Consider the following 14815-nt stretch of genomic DNA (forward strand, 5'->3'; position numbering starts at 1 on the left):
TTAACCAACTGAGCCACCTAGGAATCTCATCTAACAGTTTTTAAAAAATTGTAACTGGAGTGCTACCAGTGTTAACTGCCCAAATTTGCACAACCTGACTTACTTATCAGTGCCCGTGCCTTAGAGACCGGGACACTTTCTGAGAAGCAATTAATGATCTATTTTCTCAGAAATCAACACTGAATTCACAGATATTCAGTTATGTAAATTTTTCTCTAGAATTATCCTAAATAACATAAATTTCTATAAGGGTGGAGAAGTACTTTTCAATAGCAAATGTCCTTCTCCTAAAATTGGTACTTACTGTATTCTTTCTTGAAATTATTACTAATTTGCATCACTATAAGATCTATCAATCTTTCCTATATATGCCTTGAATTGCTATGATATTTTATGTTTAAAAAATATTTAGCAACTTAGAAAAGACATAAAATTACCCCTAATGTCAAGCCTACTTGCTTTAGCCAGTTGTTATTTCTATTGATTTGATTAGATTAAGCCAGAAACAGAAGTTAAACTGATTTAAAAAAAAAAGGGGGGGGGTGCGCCTGGGTGGCTCAGTCGGTTAAGCGTCCGACTTCGGCTCAGGTCATGATCTCACGGTCCGTGAGTTTGAGCCCCGCGTCGGGCTCTGTGCTGACCGCTCAGAGCCTGGAGCCTGTTTCAGATTCTGTGTCTCCCTCTCTCTCTGAACCTCCCCATTCATGCTCTGTCTCTCTCTGTCTCAAAAATAAATAAACGTTAAAAAAATTTTTTTTAATAAAAATAAAAAAAATAAAAAGTTTATCAATCAAAGGACTGTATGTGTCAAAATCAAGTGAGAAGAAAACCAGTATACAAGGCAGTTACTTTTTTAAATACAATATTTTACCGAAGAGTGACATTTATAAATGAAAATGCACAAATTATAATGTATAGCTCAATGAATTATCACAAAACATCACACCTATGTAACCACATCCTCCCCAAATAAATGAAATGTTAAAACACCATAGGAGACCCTAACTGTCAATACTATTTTGAATACCACAGATTAACATAGTCTCTTTTTGGACTTTATATAAATGGAATCATACAGAAGTATCTGGTTTCTTTTGTTCGATATTATATTTTTGAGATTATCCCATGTGATAATTTTGTTGCAGCAATTCATTAATTTCCTTGCTGCTAATACTACATTGTATGATTATAGTACAACCTATGTATCCATGTTATTCTTGGTGAGCATCTAAGTTATTAATAGCATTGGATTAATAAAATTGAGTTTACTATGATTATTTTTCTCTCCTTTATTCTATTAATATGGTAACTGATGCTGATTGATTTGAACGTTCAAGGAACCTTCATTACCAAAATAGACGCAACTCTGCTGTATTTTCCTGTTTACATATTGCTTTATTTGGTTTGCTTACCTTTTGTTTATAATTTCTGTAAAATGTTCACTAAAGATTTTTAACATTTAAGTTTTGTCTTATAAATGTACTTGTCAGCTTTTTGTTTTGTTTTGTTTTGTTGGTTTTTGTTTTGGTTTTTGGTTTTTTTTGTTTGTTTGTTTTTTGTTTTTGTTTTTTGTTTTTTGTTTTTTTGGCTACATGTAATGCTCCTTCATAAATTAAGTTTGGAAGTAACCTTTGCATTTATCTTCATGATGTCTGTAGGATCTATAATAATGCCACCTTTTTAATTATCCATATTAGTTGTGTTTTCTCTTATTTTTTAATGATCTGTATCACTAGGGTTTATCAGTTTTTTAAATATCAATTTTATTTATCTTTCTGAAAAACCAACTTTTGTCTTTTTTATCTTTTCTACTGTTTTTCTTTTCTAGTTAAAATTTCCCACTAGTGCAGTGTGTAACTATTTTAGTTCTGTCATTTTGCTTTATATTGTTATACTATCTTTTATTAAGAGTATATAAATGTCAAATGATAATGTCATAATATCTCCCTGGTGAATTAAACATTTTATCATTATGGAAGATGCCTCTTTATTTGTATTTTTTAACCTAAAATCTATTTTATTTCATTTTAGTCTAGTTGCAGCAACTCTGTCCTGCATCATTTTACTTTGAAGCTCTCTGTATCCTTCCAGTTGCACTATATCTTCTGTAAGCACCTTTTAGTTGCAAGTTATTTGGCATTTATACTCAATGTGACAATGTGTCTTTTTTTTAATGGAGTATAGTTTATTTACATTTAATCAAACATCCAATAAATTTTGCTTTAAATTTACCATATTATTTTTTTTTCCTGCAAGCTGGTTTTCAAAGCATATGAATCTTCACTTAATTCACAATATAAAATATCTGTACTCAAGGCCTCAGGTAGTTCAGTTTCATTTCCAGTTTTGGATTATGTTTTCCAAGTGAAAAGGAATTAAAAGTGCAATATCTGGTGCCCAGGTTGAGCTAGATGGCTTCAAATTCAAGAGACAAGTCTTTCATGTAGAAAAGGGCCTGCGTGAGATGTCTTACAAATGAATATAGATTTTCCTTATGTTGATGAAATAATTCTCCCCCTCCTCCATTTTGTCCCTCCAGTGACCCATTCCTTAAACTATGTTCACCAAAGCTTTAACTCTGAAGAACTGGAAAACTGAAAGTCAGTATCAGCCCCGGGTAAGGCAATGATAATTCCTCAGAAAAAGCAGCAAAATTAGGTGATTTTTTTTTTTACTTCTTGTTTTGTTTTGTTTTTACCTTTTGACCCCCTTCACTCATTTCTCCCACCACCACCTCCTTCCTCTGACAACCACGAATCTTCTCTGTATCTATGAGCTTGTTTTGTTGTATTTTTATATTCCACATATTACATACATTTACCACATTATTATTTGATTTATATTTGTACTAGATGTTCTGTGTTCCTTTTTTCCCTTTCTTGCCTTTTTAAATATTACCTATTTTTATTTTATTTTCCCTTCTATTAGTTTGTGAGTCTAAATTGTCATTATTTTTTCAGTGTTTACTCATGAATTACAATATGACTTCTTGATTTATCAACCTCTAAAAAAATTAATAGTCTCGGGGTGCCCAGGTGGCTCAGTTGGTTAAGCGTCTGACTTGATTTCGGCTCAGGTCATGATCTCAGGGTTCATGAGTCCGAGCCCTGCATCCAGACCCATCTGTCCCTCTCTCTTTGCCCCTACCCCACTCACGCTCATGGGCTCTCTCTCTCTCTTTCTCTCTCAAAATAAATAAATAAACTTAAAAAAATAGTATTAAAGGACAAACCTTTAGTTTACCACCCAAATCAGTACACTTTGAGAGTGGCTAAAATACATTCTGAGTAACATTATCTCACGCATTTTCATATGCTTCCATATGAATACAGATGGACTTCCTGTTATCACTCACAACACAAGCTACATACAGCCTATTCACATAAATAGAAAGCCCTCATAAATATCGTAGAGGTTTCAAAAACAAATTATGACAACGCAAAGTTAATTTCATTCCTTTTTATCATTTTTTAATTATTTGTATTCAATATATCCTTTGTATTTTTTCTCCCTTTCCATTGCAGAGTTGTACACCTCATGGGAAGGAATTTGATAGTGCATCTGATTGGACTCCTACCACACTAAAATCTTCATTACAATCTTTGTTTTAAACCTATATTATTTCCTGATGATAAGAGTAGGTTTTAAGGCAAAATGCTGCATCTGCAGAAATTCTAGGCAACATTTACCTTCAACCAAATGGCACTGCAGGAAGTAGAGATACAGGTAAGACACAATGGACACTTAGAAGGAAGATCCCATCCTGACTCCAGGCACCACAGAGGATCTCGTGTGTTGACTTTGAAGACAATTAGATCTGCCTAAATTTCTTCTGAAAGTCCAACAATATTCAAATATTCTATCTTCCATATTTTCAAACATTTTTACTTAGCTGGCAGAAAGCAAGTCTCAGTTTCAGCTGTGACCCTGAACTCTGGAGAGACCCCTGAAGTGACACACAGTTTTCCCGAGGCCAATGTCGGTGGCTTGGGAAGGTATATAGCTCAGTGCTGTGATGACTGTTTTTACTTACTCTCCGTCTGAATCATGTATTAACTTAACTTTGTTAAGTTAAATGCCAGCTGCACACCTGACCTGCAAAATACTAGCATTGGGAGATCAGTGGAATGAATGATACAGAATTGACCTACTGACAATGTTCAAAGGTTCTGACACAGAATTGATTCATGAGTAAGTCTCAAGATCAATTTTCTGGATCCTTATTGTAGGATAACCTAGCTTCCAATTAAATTACTCAAACTACAGTATCTTATTCAAATTTGTGCCTCATTTTTTTCCTACAGATAAATTAATAACATATTTAATAAAAATTAAAAGGCATATTTTTGCCAACCTCTAAAGAATTATTGCATCCTGGAAAATATGATTGCGTTTATTGGTATGTTCCCAAGTGACAAATGGAAGACCGCTGGGACAAGTTAAATGTTAATTCCATGATAGCAGGAGCATGGCTCTCTGCACAGCTGTACCTCATGGTCTATCAGAACCCAGCATACAGCAGGTGCTCAGTAACTGCTGAACACGACATGAACATAGTCATTTCAGTGGTTACAGCACTATCTTTATTTAATACATGTTTAGTCTAGCTGCTAAAACAATGTTGTTTGTTGGTTTCTTTTCCATTATAACTTCTCCCAATATCTACAACTATTCACACATTCAACTGACAGCAAATAAGTATCAGAGACTGTATGACGAGATGACAGGCTATCCACTCAAAACAAACTTTATTATCCTAAATTCTTCTCTGTTAAAAATAAATATGATTTCATCTGTGCCTGTTATCTACTCATAAGCCTAAGCACAGTTAGAGAGGAAAAAGAAAATCGTCTCTGAAATGTCTCCCATTGTCACTATACCTTTTATGACTGAAGACATCTTCTTATTCTGCAAACTGATGAGCTGAATTTTATTAAGAGGGATTTGTGGCAAGACTCAAGAAGATTTGTGTAATATTCTCTCCTGTACTAAGAAAAGATCTTCCCATTCATCATCAATGGTTGATAAGAAGTGCTGTTTTAACAACATTTCTGATGATGAATGAGCATATCCTTCTTTCATATTAAAATAAATATTAAAAAACAATCTTCCTGAATCATGGAAGAAATCTTTCAATACAGTTTAATCATAGAGTGGAAGTGAGATTAGCAGAGGAAGGATGTATATGGAGAGTGGTGGCCCATCACACTGTCTATACTACACCCTCTACAATTACAGGACAGGAAAAGAGAAGTAACTCCCCATTCTGCAGTCCAACTAAGACACTAATATTGTTCATTTGAAATGTATATTTCTGTCATACATTGGAAAATAAGAGGAAGACATTAAGCCCTAGTTAATTATCCTCACATGAAAGAATATCCTCGGGAAACCCACAAGCCCATTCCACTTTACAGTTCTTTAGTTCATAGGTATAGAAATCAGTGTTAACTCCTTTTAAGAGTATGTGCAGCAATCTGACTTATTTAAGCTTCAGGGCAGTCTGCTAAAAGGCAATGTTTTTTGAAACTAGGACTTGATCATGACTAGTTCTTTTGTTACATGATTGAGGAAGGATAAATGGGTGGCCATAGGATGCTATTTAATGACTCTGAACATTTTACATACTCTGCATAAATGTCATTTTGAAATAGCTGTGACAATAGTGCTTCACTTGGGCCCTTAAACCATTTCCATTAAACATCTCATTTGGAAAGAAAAAGTCAAGTTATTTTAAATCTTACTAAGCTACAATTAAGATGATGATTTCATCTCAGTGCAAAATACTGGCTGGAGTGTGGGGATGAATTAAAACATAGACATAAGCTTCTAAATACTTTATCCTTCTTTTCTAAAATCCGCCTTTCATTTAGAAAAGAATTTTTCAAGGTTTAACAGGTATATAAGCTTAAAATGTGGTTGTTAGTCCAACAAATGTAGATGTTTTACAGTTGAAATTCTATCACTCCAGATCCATTCATGTGACAATAATAGAAAATTCTGCTAATGCTGGCTCAGTGTAGGGGTTGGCATACTTTGTATGTAAAGCCACATATAGTAAATATTTTAAGCTTTGCAGTCCATATGGGCTCTGTCACAACTACTCAGCTCTTCTATTATAGTGAAAAGAGCCATAGGCAATATGTAAATGATCGTGGAAATTGTGTTCCAATAAAACTTTACTTACAAAAACACATAGTGGACTGGATTTGGCTTGCAGATTGCTCTTTGCCAACCCATGACTCGATCCATAAGAATATTTCCTGTTTATTTACAATGAAATTTGAATATTGGAAATTTGGGAGTTTATTCAGCAGCTCTATGAGTCTGACCACTGGGTCCAATGGCCTTTGCTACTTAAGGCCTATTCCACCTAATCCCAAGACGGCTGCTAAGACTCTAAATACTTGATCCTAAAATGTCCTTCTAAACACAGAATGCATGAGTGCTGTCAAAGCAGAGAGTGAGCCTTCCTCATAGTCTTCCTCTCTTTGATAAGGAAACAAAGAAACTTCCCACAATATTTCCCTTTTATCTCCCCAGTCAGACTGGGTCATAAGCCTATGTGTTGGCCAATCATTTCCAAAAGGGGACAGAGGAGGCATGATTAACTGAAAGGGGCTGGTCTTATTACCACTGAAAAATATGGAGGTTCTGTCACATGGATGAAGACAGAATGGCTATTTTATAGGCAATCCACACTGTATCACACAACAGTAATGAGGTTTGTGCTGGTTTGCTTTGTTTTACCAGTTAAGATCTAAGATTTTAGATGGTGTTCAGATTCTGTTTTGATTCATGGATGGACGAAATAAAAATGACTCCTCTAGATCTTTTATTTTCTCCATTAAAGTTCTAAGTCTGGACTTGGACTGCATATATTTTAGGCAGATAATTTTATTTTTCTGGACATTTGTCTCTGACGAATTTCCCACAGAAAGTGGGAAAGTATTTTTAAAGATCTTGGTAAATGGAAGAAAAAATCTTTTTTTAGAACCACACTCTCAACAAGTTTTCTATTCCTAAACAATTACAATTAGAAAACCTAAGTACAGAGACCCAATTCTGGTACCAGAAAAATCACAAATGAAGATGTGCATCAGCCCAGTTGGACTGCAGATTGTGTCCCTGCTCAGGTGTGGTCGTATTTGGAGGTCAGCAGAGTAGCTGCTCTGTATCTGTTCATGATAGACTCCAGAGAAGAGAACATTTCCTAAAGAAAGAGAAGTCAGGTGTAGAGACGTGGTCAAAATAAACCCTTTGCTGTTAGAAGGATTGTCTATACTAACCAAGACATGATACCTCACTTGAGGTTATTCCTCAGTTTAACCCTGTATGGACTCAAGGAGAAGAGGATCTATAACTAAAATTTGAGAGGATGGTTTTATCTAAAACTGTGAAATTTTGGAGCACAAAGTAGAACAGCAAAGACAGAAGTGATCTACTCGTGTCAGGTGGAGAATGCGAACCCACACCAAGGTCCAAGGACTCCAAAGAGCATGGTAACACTGCGGAGCCTCCAAAGCCCCAACTCATGAGCAAAGATGTAAGCAGCACCTGTCAAAGATACTGTGCCCAGAGGAGCTAGCAGTGGAGCACGGAGGTGACTCCGGTACCCAGTTAAGCTGTTCAGTGCACAACAGAAGAAATGTTCCCAGTGAGATGCAGGCCACTAGGACAAATGGTGGGGCACACCTTCATGGCTATCTTGGGCCTTCGTAGCAGGGGAAAAGCTGGAGCAGAGGAAAAGAAAAAAGTATACACCACAGAGGACAAATTTGTGAGTACATGCACAGGATCCCCTAAGAACTCCAAAAAGATCTCAGGGGACTCTCTCAATGGCAGAGGTGCTGCAATTGAAAATGATTCCAAAATACCACTTGTTAAAGCTAATGGGGTCTTCCTTATAAAATTAGACTGACATGGCTAGAGAAAGCACAAAATGCCAGCATAAAATGGAGCTTAAAAAAGAGAAATTAACTCACTAATCCCTTTTTTTGTCTTCTAATAATCTGCATATGTAATTGCACCACAACTGGTTAAAAATGTTTTCAAATAATTCAAATTATTAATCTCTTTTGGTATAATGCATACAATCTAGAATAGACAGAGGTCTAACTAATATAACTTCCCTGTATGTAGACTTGAAGGGGATTGAAATGTCTTCCTCCTCAAAAATGTTTTGGTCCTGACCTTGCCCATACCTGAAATTCTCCAGTGTGCCCACAGACACTGACTGCTGTGTCCTCTCAAGTACGAAGCCCTGTGTCTGGCCATTCTAATCTTATTACACACTCCACTGGGTTAAGGTGTTGAAGGCCTGTGTTTAAATACAAAAGTTATGTGGAAGAGATAACACATTAAGCAGTCACATGCCATTAAGGCCTTAACTCATCAGATTAGTCTCAGTCACTCAGGAAGACCGTTCAGGAAACTAAATATGGGCAGATATATGCATTTCGATTCATTTTTAAGATAGGATGTTTACAGAATTGGCAGAACATATGCTTCTTTGTCATTAGTCTTTCTGCTTTTGCAGTATCTTGATCTATATCCGGACATTCTAGTAACTCACTCTCTCTCTCTCTCTCTCTCTCTCTCTCTCTCTTTTTAATTTTCTAATACACACATGAACACAAATATGCCCATACTCAGGTCAGGGCATATAGTAAGACATTTTGCTTTAAGAAATCTTGAGCAATGCAGAAGCTAGAGGTCAATCCAACTTATAAGTTTGTTTTTTTTTTTTTTTAATTCTAGTTTTACTCTGAACAGCTATTGTACTAGTTTTGTTATCCACAGCTGTTATTTATTGAATGCTTAGGGTGTGATGGTCTTTGAGATAAACGCTTTAAGCAGCAGAACCTAGATTTGCATATCAATCCATCTGATTTTAAGGTATGAGAATTAAAAAAAAAATTAAGATCCATTTCTTAGCTGCAAAGAAAAAAGGAACCAGAAGCACAAAGCCTGAAGGTCTTTGTATCGTGCATTTCTGCTGCAGCCAAGTAACAGGGGCTTCATTTTATTTATTTATTTATTTTCAATATATGAAGTTTATTGTCAAATTGGTTAGGGACTTCATTTTAAAAAGCAAGTGTTCTGTTTGCCACATCTAGCTGGCTGCCTTCATTTATATTACCTGCCTTAACTAGACCCATAAACATGTCAATTTGTAGAATTTCACCCCTCCTACACTGCCTCATACTCATTTATGATATGAGACAAACAGAATTCCCTGTTATTTTGAAACACCACAGCTTATAAATCAGTAGCACTAAATACCATTCAAAAGTATCGGCAGAGGGTGAATAAAATGACCTAAATCTACTGCTATTATAACTTCTTGGGAAGTAAGACCCATACTATGTTAGTGAAATTATTTTCAAATATCCATTATAACCCAAAAAAGTATAAAAACAAGAAAAGTAATATTGAGAAAAATCACTGCATCAAGTTTTATAAGACCATTGGAAACTAAGAGAATTCATTCTTCACATCTCCTTGCTGTCTACTTATAAATTCTTCCAGTATCCAGAATCATCAAAGCTCGTCATAAAGCACACATCTGTGTTAGGATTTAGAAGCAAAATATTCCATGTTCAATATGTGTTTAAACTGAAAAAGTTTTAGTGTTTAAACTGAAAAAGTTTTAAACAGGAGCCAAATCATTAGGTCACCTTCTATAAAAAAACAAAGTTAGAAATTCTCATCAGAGGTACATAGAGTAATAGGGCAGTTAAACTCCAATTCTCAGGGGAGATCATTTGCTTACTGTAAATGATAATTTTGTGTGTCAATAAACATAGAGATAGCTACACAGTATGAAAACACGATGTTAATTAAGTCAATTCGGTGAGGGGTAAAAATCAAACCAACTGGCTATCTGGCATCAGTTATGCAAATTAATCTGTTGATTGGATTTTCTTACTGTTTCTGTCAGTTGTTTTGTTATATTGTAGTCAGCCTATGATTTCCTCAGTGGGGGCTGAATGAAGCCTCTCTCCACCATGACTATGGGGCCAGAAACCAACACAAAATCTATCAGAGGAGAAATGTCTGGAAAAGTTTCTAAAAGGTTATCCAAAAGCTAGTTAATAATCTGTAAAGAGGTAATGAATTTTATACAGAACTGCTTAAGCAAAAACGTCATTCACCCATTCATACACTCATTTGTTTATATTAAAAAAATATTGAACACCTCCTATGCTCTAAGCTTGTAGTCCCTTCCCTCTTGGAGTTTACAGTCTAATTAAGGGAATAATATTAACAAGAAAAATTAATCAAGTGCTGGTAAGTACCAAGTAACAAAATGACACTGAGAATACATAGAGAAGATCCCATCTAGTCCTGGAATTCTGAAAATGCTTCTCTCCGGAAGTGACAGTTGAGATAAATCTGATGTATAAATAGACCCTAAGACTTTCCCCACTGAGGTAACACTAATCCAAATTTCACTTAAAGAAGCCCTCATTCACATAATGGAGATTCTCTAGTCTGTACTACCATAAGGTTTCACTGAGTTATTTCTAGAACCCCCAGGAGTTCTCAACTGAGCTTTTTTTTGATTTTCTCCTTTTATGCTCTGAAAAGCTTCATGACATCCTTGCCTGGGTGGAAACCTTGAGAGTGGAAGCATCCTTCTGAGAGAACATTAGGTCCTATGGATTCTGTGTTGCAATGACTCAGGAATACACAGCATCTCTGCATGTACCCAATGACCCAGAGATCTTCTTACATGGTCTATGTCTCTGTCTCTCTGACCTGACACAAGTCCAGAGTGCTGGACCAGGGCCAGTGACCACTATCTGGAAAAGTCCCAGTGCTGTCCTCCACATTCTCCTTTTTCTCTCTCCTTTTTTATCACCATCTCAGTTACCCAAGCAAATCTCCCCTTTCTCCCTCAGCCTAGAGTCCACTGCTCCTCCTAGTTCAACCTGCTTTCAAGTTCAACCAAAAAACCACAATGGAGACTCATCAAAATTACATAAGTGGCTCAGATATCAATTCAGAGACAACATAGTAGCCTGTAATATATGAGTTAATTACAGGTGAAGATATGTTTAACTATTTCCTTAATTAGCTCCTTTATCTTACCCAAACTGCTTCTTTCTATAGATGATGCCATATTCACTCCTCATGGAATTGAGTTTTTTTTCATTTTCTGGTCCGTGCCACCTGTGATGCTGTTGAAGAACAGCCAAAGAGTTCGATGTGCAGCAGTTTCTTGGTTGTTGACTGCTCACTAACCACAAATGGCAGCACAAACTATATTTATAAGGAAATGAGCTATGTTGCCATGTCAGGTAAAGCAAACTGATGATAATTTTCTTTTTTTTTTAATATGAAATTTATTGTCAAATCGGTTCCATACAACAAACAGTGCTCATCCCAACAGGTGCCCTCCTCAGTGCCCATCACCCACCCTCCCCTCCCTCCCACCCCCCCCATCAACCCTCAGTTTGTTCTCAGTTTTTAAGAGTCTCTTATGCTTTTGCTCCCTCCCTCTCTAACTTTTTTTTTTCTCCTTCCCCTCCCCCATGGTCTTCTGTTAAGTTTCTCAGGATCCACATAAGAGTGAAAACATATGGTATCTGTCTTTCTCTGTATGACTTATTTCCCTTAGAATAACACTCTCCAGTTCCATCCACATTGCTACAAAAGGCCATATTTCATTCTTTCTCATTGCCACATAGTATTTGTGTATATAAACCACAATTTCTATATCATCCACAATGGGAAAAAACTGAGAGCTTTCCCCCTGAGATCAGGAACACGACAGGGATGTCCACTCTCACCGCTGTTGTTTAACATAGTGTTGGAAGTTCTAGCATCAGCAATCAGACAAAAAAAGGAAATCAAAGGCATCAAAATTGGCAAAGATGAAGTCAAGCCTTCACTTTTTGCAGATGAAATGATATTATACATGGAAAACCCAAGAGACTCCACCAAAAGTCTACTAGAACTGATACATTAATTCAGGAAACTTGCAGGATACAAAATCAATGTACAGAAATCAGTTGCATTCTTATACACTAATAATGAAGCAAAAGAAGGACCAATAAAGAAACTGATCCCATTCACAACTGCACCAAGAATCATAAAATACCTAGGAATAAACCTAACAAAAGATGTAAAAGATTTGTATGCTGAAAACTATAGAAAGCTTATGAAGGAAATTGAAGAAGGTATAAAGAAATGGAAAAACATTCCATGCTCATGGATTAGAAGAATAAATATTGCTAAAATGTCAATACTACCCAAAGCTATCTACACATTCAATGCAATCTCAATCAAAATTGCACCAGCATTCTCCTCGAAGCTAAAACAAACAATCCTAAAACTTGTATGATGATAATTTTCTTAACTCTCAAGTGGGTCTCTTGGGTGACAGTCTAAAATGTAAATGTATTTAGTATGTAAAGTTTCAGAATTATAGTATTTGTATTTGGTGAAATGATCTGCATTAAGCAAGGTAAAAACTTTAAATCAGTATTTTAAAATACTCTTTATATTTTGTATCCATTATTCATCTGAAGATTTGCTGATTTATTTGATTCCTAGGAGAGTCTAAGGCATTCCAGTTGGATTTTTTTAAGATATTGCTTAAGTACACTGCCCAACAAAAAATATTTTCCAGAATCTCCCAAAAAAGACACAAAGACAAATAAAGGTGAATATTTCATATTATTAAGAAATTAGTGTATACCTGGTTGCAACTTAATATCATGAAGCAATGAGCAATTAATTACACCAATACTGCGTGGGGCCATGAAGTTGGCAGAAATATAAAGTAAAAATATAACTTGTATTTGAATATTTTGAACATTATATTTCAAATGAAATATTTAAAAGACAAAATAATGGTAGCTAGGGTGTATGGTTATAAGCCCAAGAGTATTATGTAATGAATGATGTCATTCGGTAAGACACAAAACCATCAATGTTCAGCTTCATTTTCCTATCTTATGTTCAAAAAAATAAATCTGAGTCCCATTTTCCCAATAAGTAAATATTTCCATTAATAAATCTACAAATCCCAAAGCCTGTGGTGAAAAAAAAAAAAGCTATGTACAGTTCTCTGCTAATTAGCTGAGAGTACATAGCATTTCTCAAATTAATATTATGAATCTAAATTTTTTATTTAATCACTATTGATTACTTTCCTTTCCAAACACAAGAGTAGCATTAAAGAATGTTGTATGTGTTACTCAAAATTTGTCAGTAACAAGAAAATATTCGCTATGTGATTCAAGAACAAGAAAAGACAGATTATATATTAAAAGATATCCAAAGCAAAAAAAGAAAATTTCAATTTTGTTTGACATGATTTTTGATTTTCTAAATCTAGATACCAAACGATCAATAAACAGCTGAGGTTTGTTATTGTTTCCAAAATAAGAAGCTCAAGGTCAAGCAAATTGTTTTCCAATTGATTTTTGCATAAGCAGGTCCTATACAAACCTTTTCTCAACCTTCAGATAGCTGAAGACACAGAGAAACTAAGTAGCCTGAAATCTAAGGAGAGGTAGACCCCCGAAGAAACAACAGAAGGCCAGCCCTGGCTCACCTTTAGCAGAGCTCAGGAGTTAAAGATATAAGGAACCATAGAATTCAACAACTTATCTAAGATTGTTAGCAAATTTATAGAAGCCAAATAGTGTGTAAGTATAGAAGCCATGGGGTCTGCAGACACAAGAGGAGTTTGCACTCTGGCTCTAATGCTCTAATGAGCATTCATGAAGAGACTAAGGATAAAGCAAGAAGCTAGAGAAAGCCTACCCTCATTATACTGTCCTGAAGGAGAGGAGCAGCCAAGAGCTACAGGAAAGGAACAAAGTCCTGCCCAGACTGCTCTCCCCTACAGAACAAATATCTTAAGTCACCGAAGAGGCAGGATACAAATGAAGACCCTTTGCAGCTGGAAAAGGGTAAAAAAAAATTTTTTTAATATGAAATTTATTGTCAAATTGGTTTCCATACAACACCAAGTGCTCATCCCAAAAGGTGCCTTCCTCAATACCCATCACCCACCCCCACTCCCTCCCATCCCCCATCAACCCTCAGTTTGTTCTCAGTTTTTAAGAGTCTCTTATGCTTTGGCTCTCTCCCACTCTAACCTCTTTTTTTTTTCCTTCCCCTCCCCCATGGGTTTCTGTTAAGTTTCTCAGGATCCACATAAGAGTGAAAACATATGGTATCTGTCTTTCTCTGTATGACTTTTTTCACTTAGCATAACACTCTTCAGTTCCATCCACGTTGCTACAAAGGGCCAGATTTCATTCTTTCTCATTGCCACATAGTACTCCATTGTGTATATAAACCACAATTTCTTTATCCATTCGTCAGTTGATGGACATTTAGGCTCTTTCCATAATTTGGCTATTGTTGAGAGTGCTGCTACAAACATTGGGGTACAAGTGCCCCTATGCATCATCACTCCTGTATCCCTTGGGTAAATTCCTAGCAGTGCTATTGCTAGGTCATAGGGTAGATCTGTTTTTAATTTTTTGAGGAACCTCCACACTGTTTTCCAGAGTGGCTGCACCAGTTTGCATTCCCACCAACAGTGCAAGAGGGTTCCCATTTCTACACATCCTCGCCAGCATGTATAGTCTCCTGATTTGTTCATTTTGGCCACTCTGACTGGCGTGAGGTGATATCTGAGTGTGGTTTTGATTTGTATTTCACTGATGAGGAGTGACACTGAGCATCTTTTCATGTAAAAATTTTTAATATATATCTGGCAGATAAGCATGAAACAATCTTGGGCCAAGGATTCTATATCAATACTTTAATTTTTTTAAGGATTATT

The sequence above is a fragment of the Herpailurus yagouaroundi genome, unplaced genomic scaffold (genome assembly GCF_014898765.1).
Source record: "Herpailurus yagouaroundi ecotype Mexico unplaced genomic scaffold, PumYag 139, whole genome shotgun sequence".
Taxonomy (NCBI): Eukaryota; Metazoa; Chordata; class Mammalia; order Carnivora; family Felidae; genus Herpailurus; species Herpailurus yagouaroundi.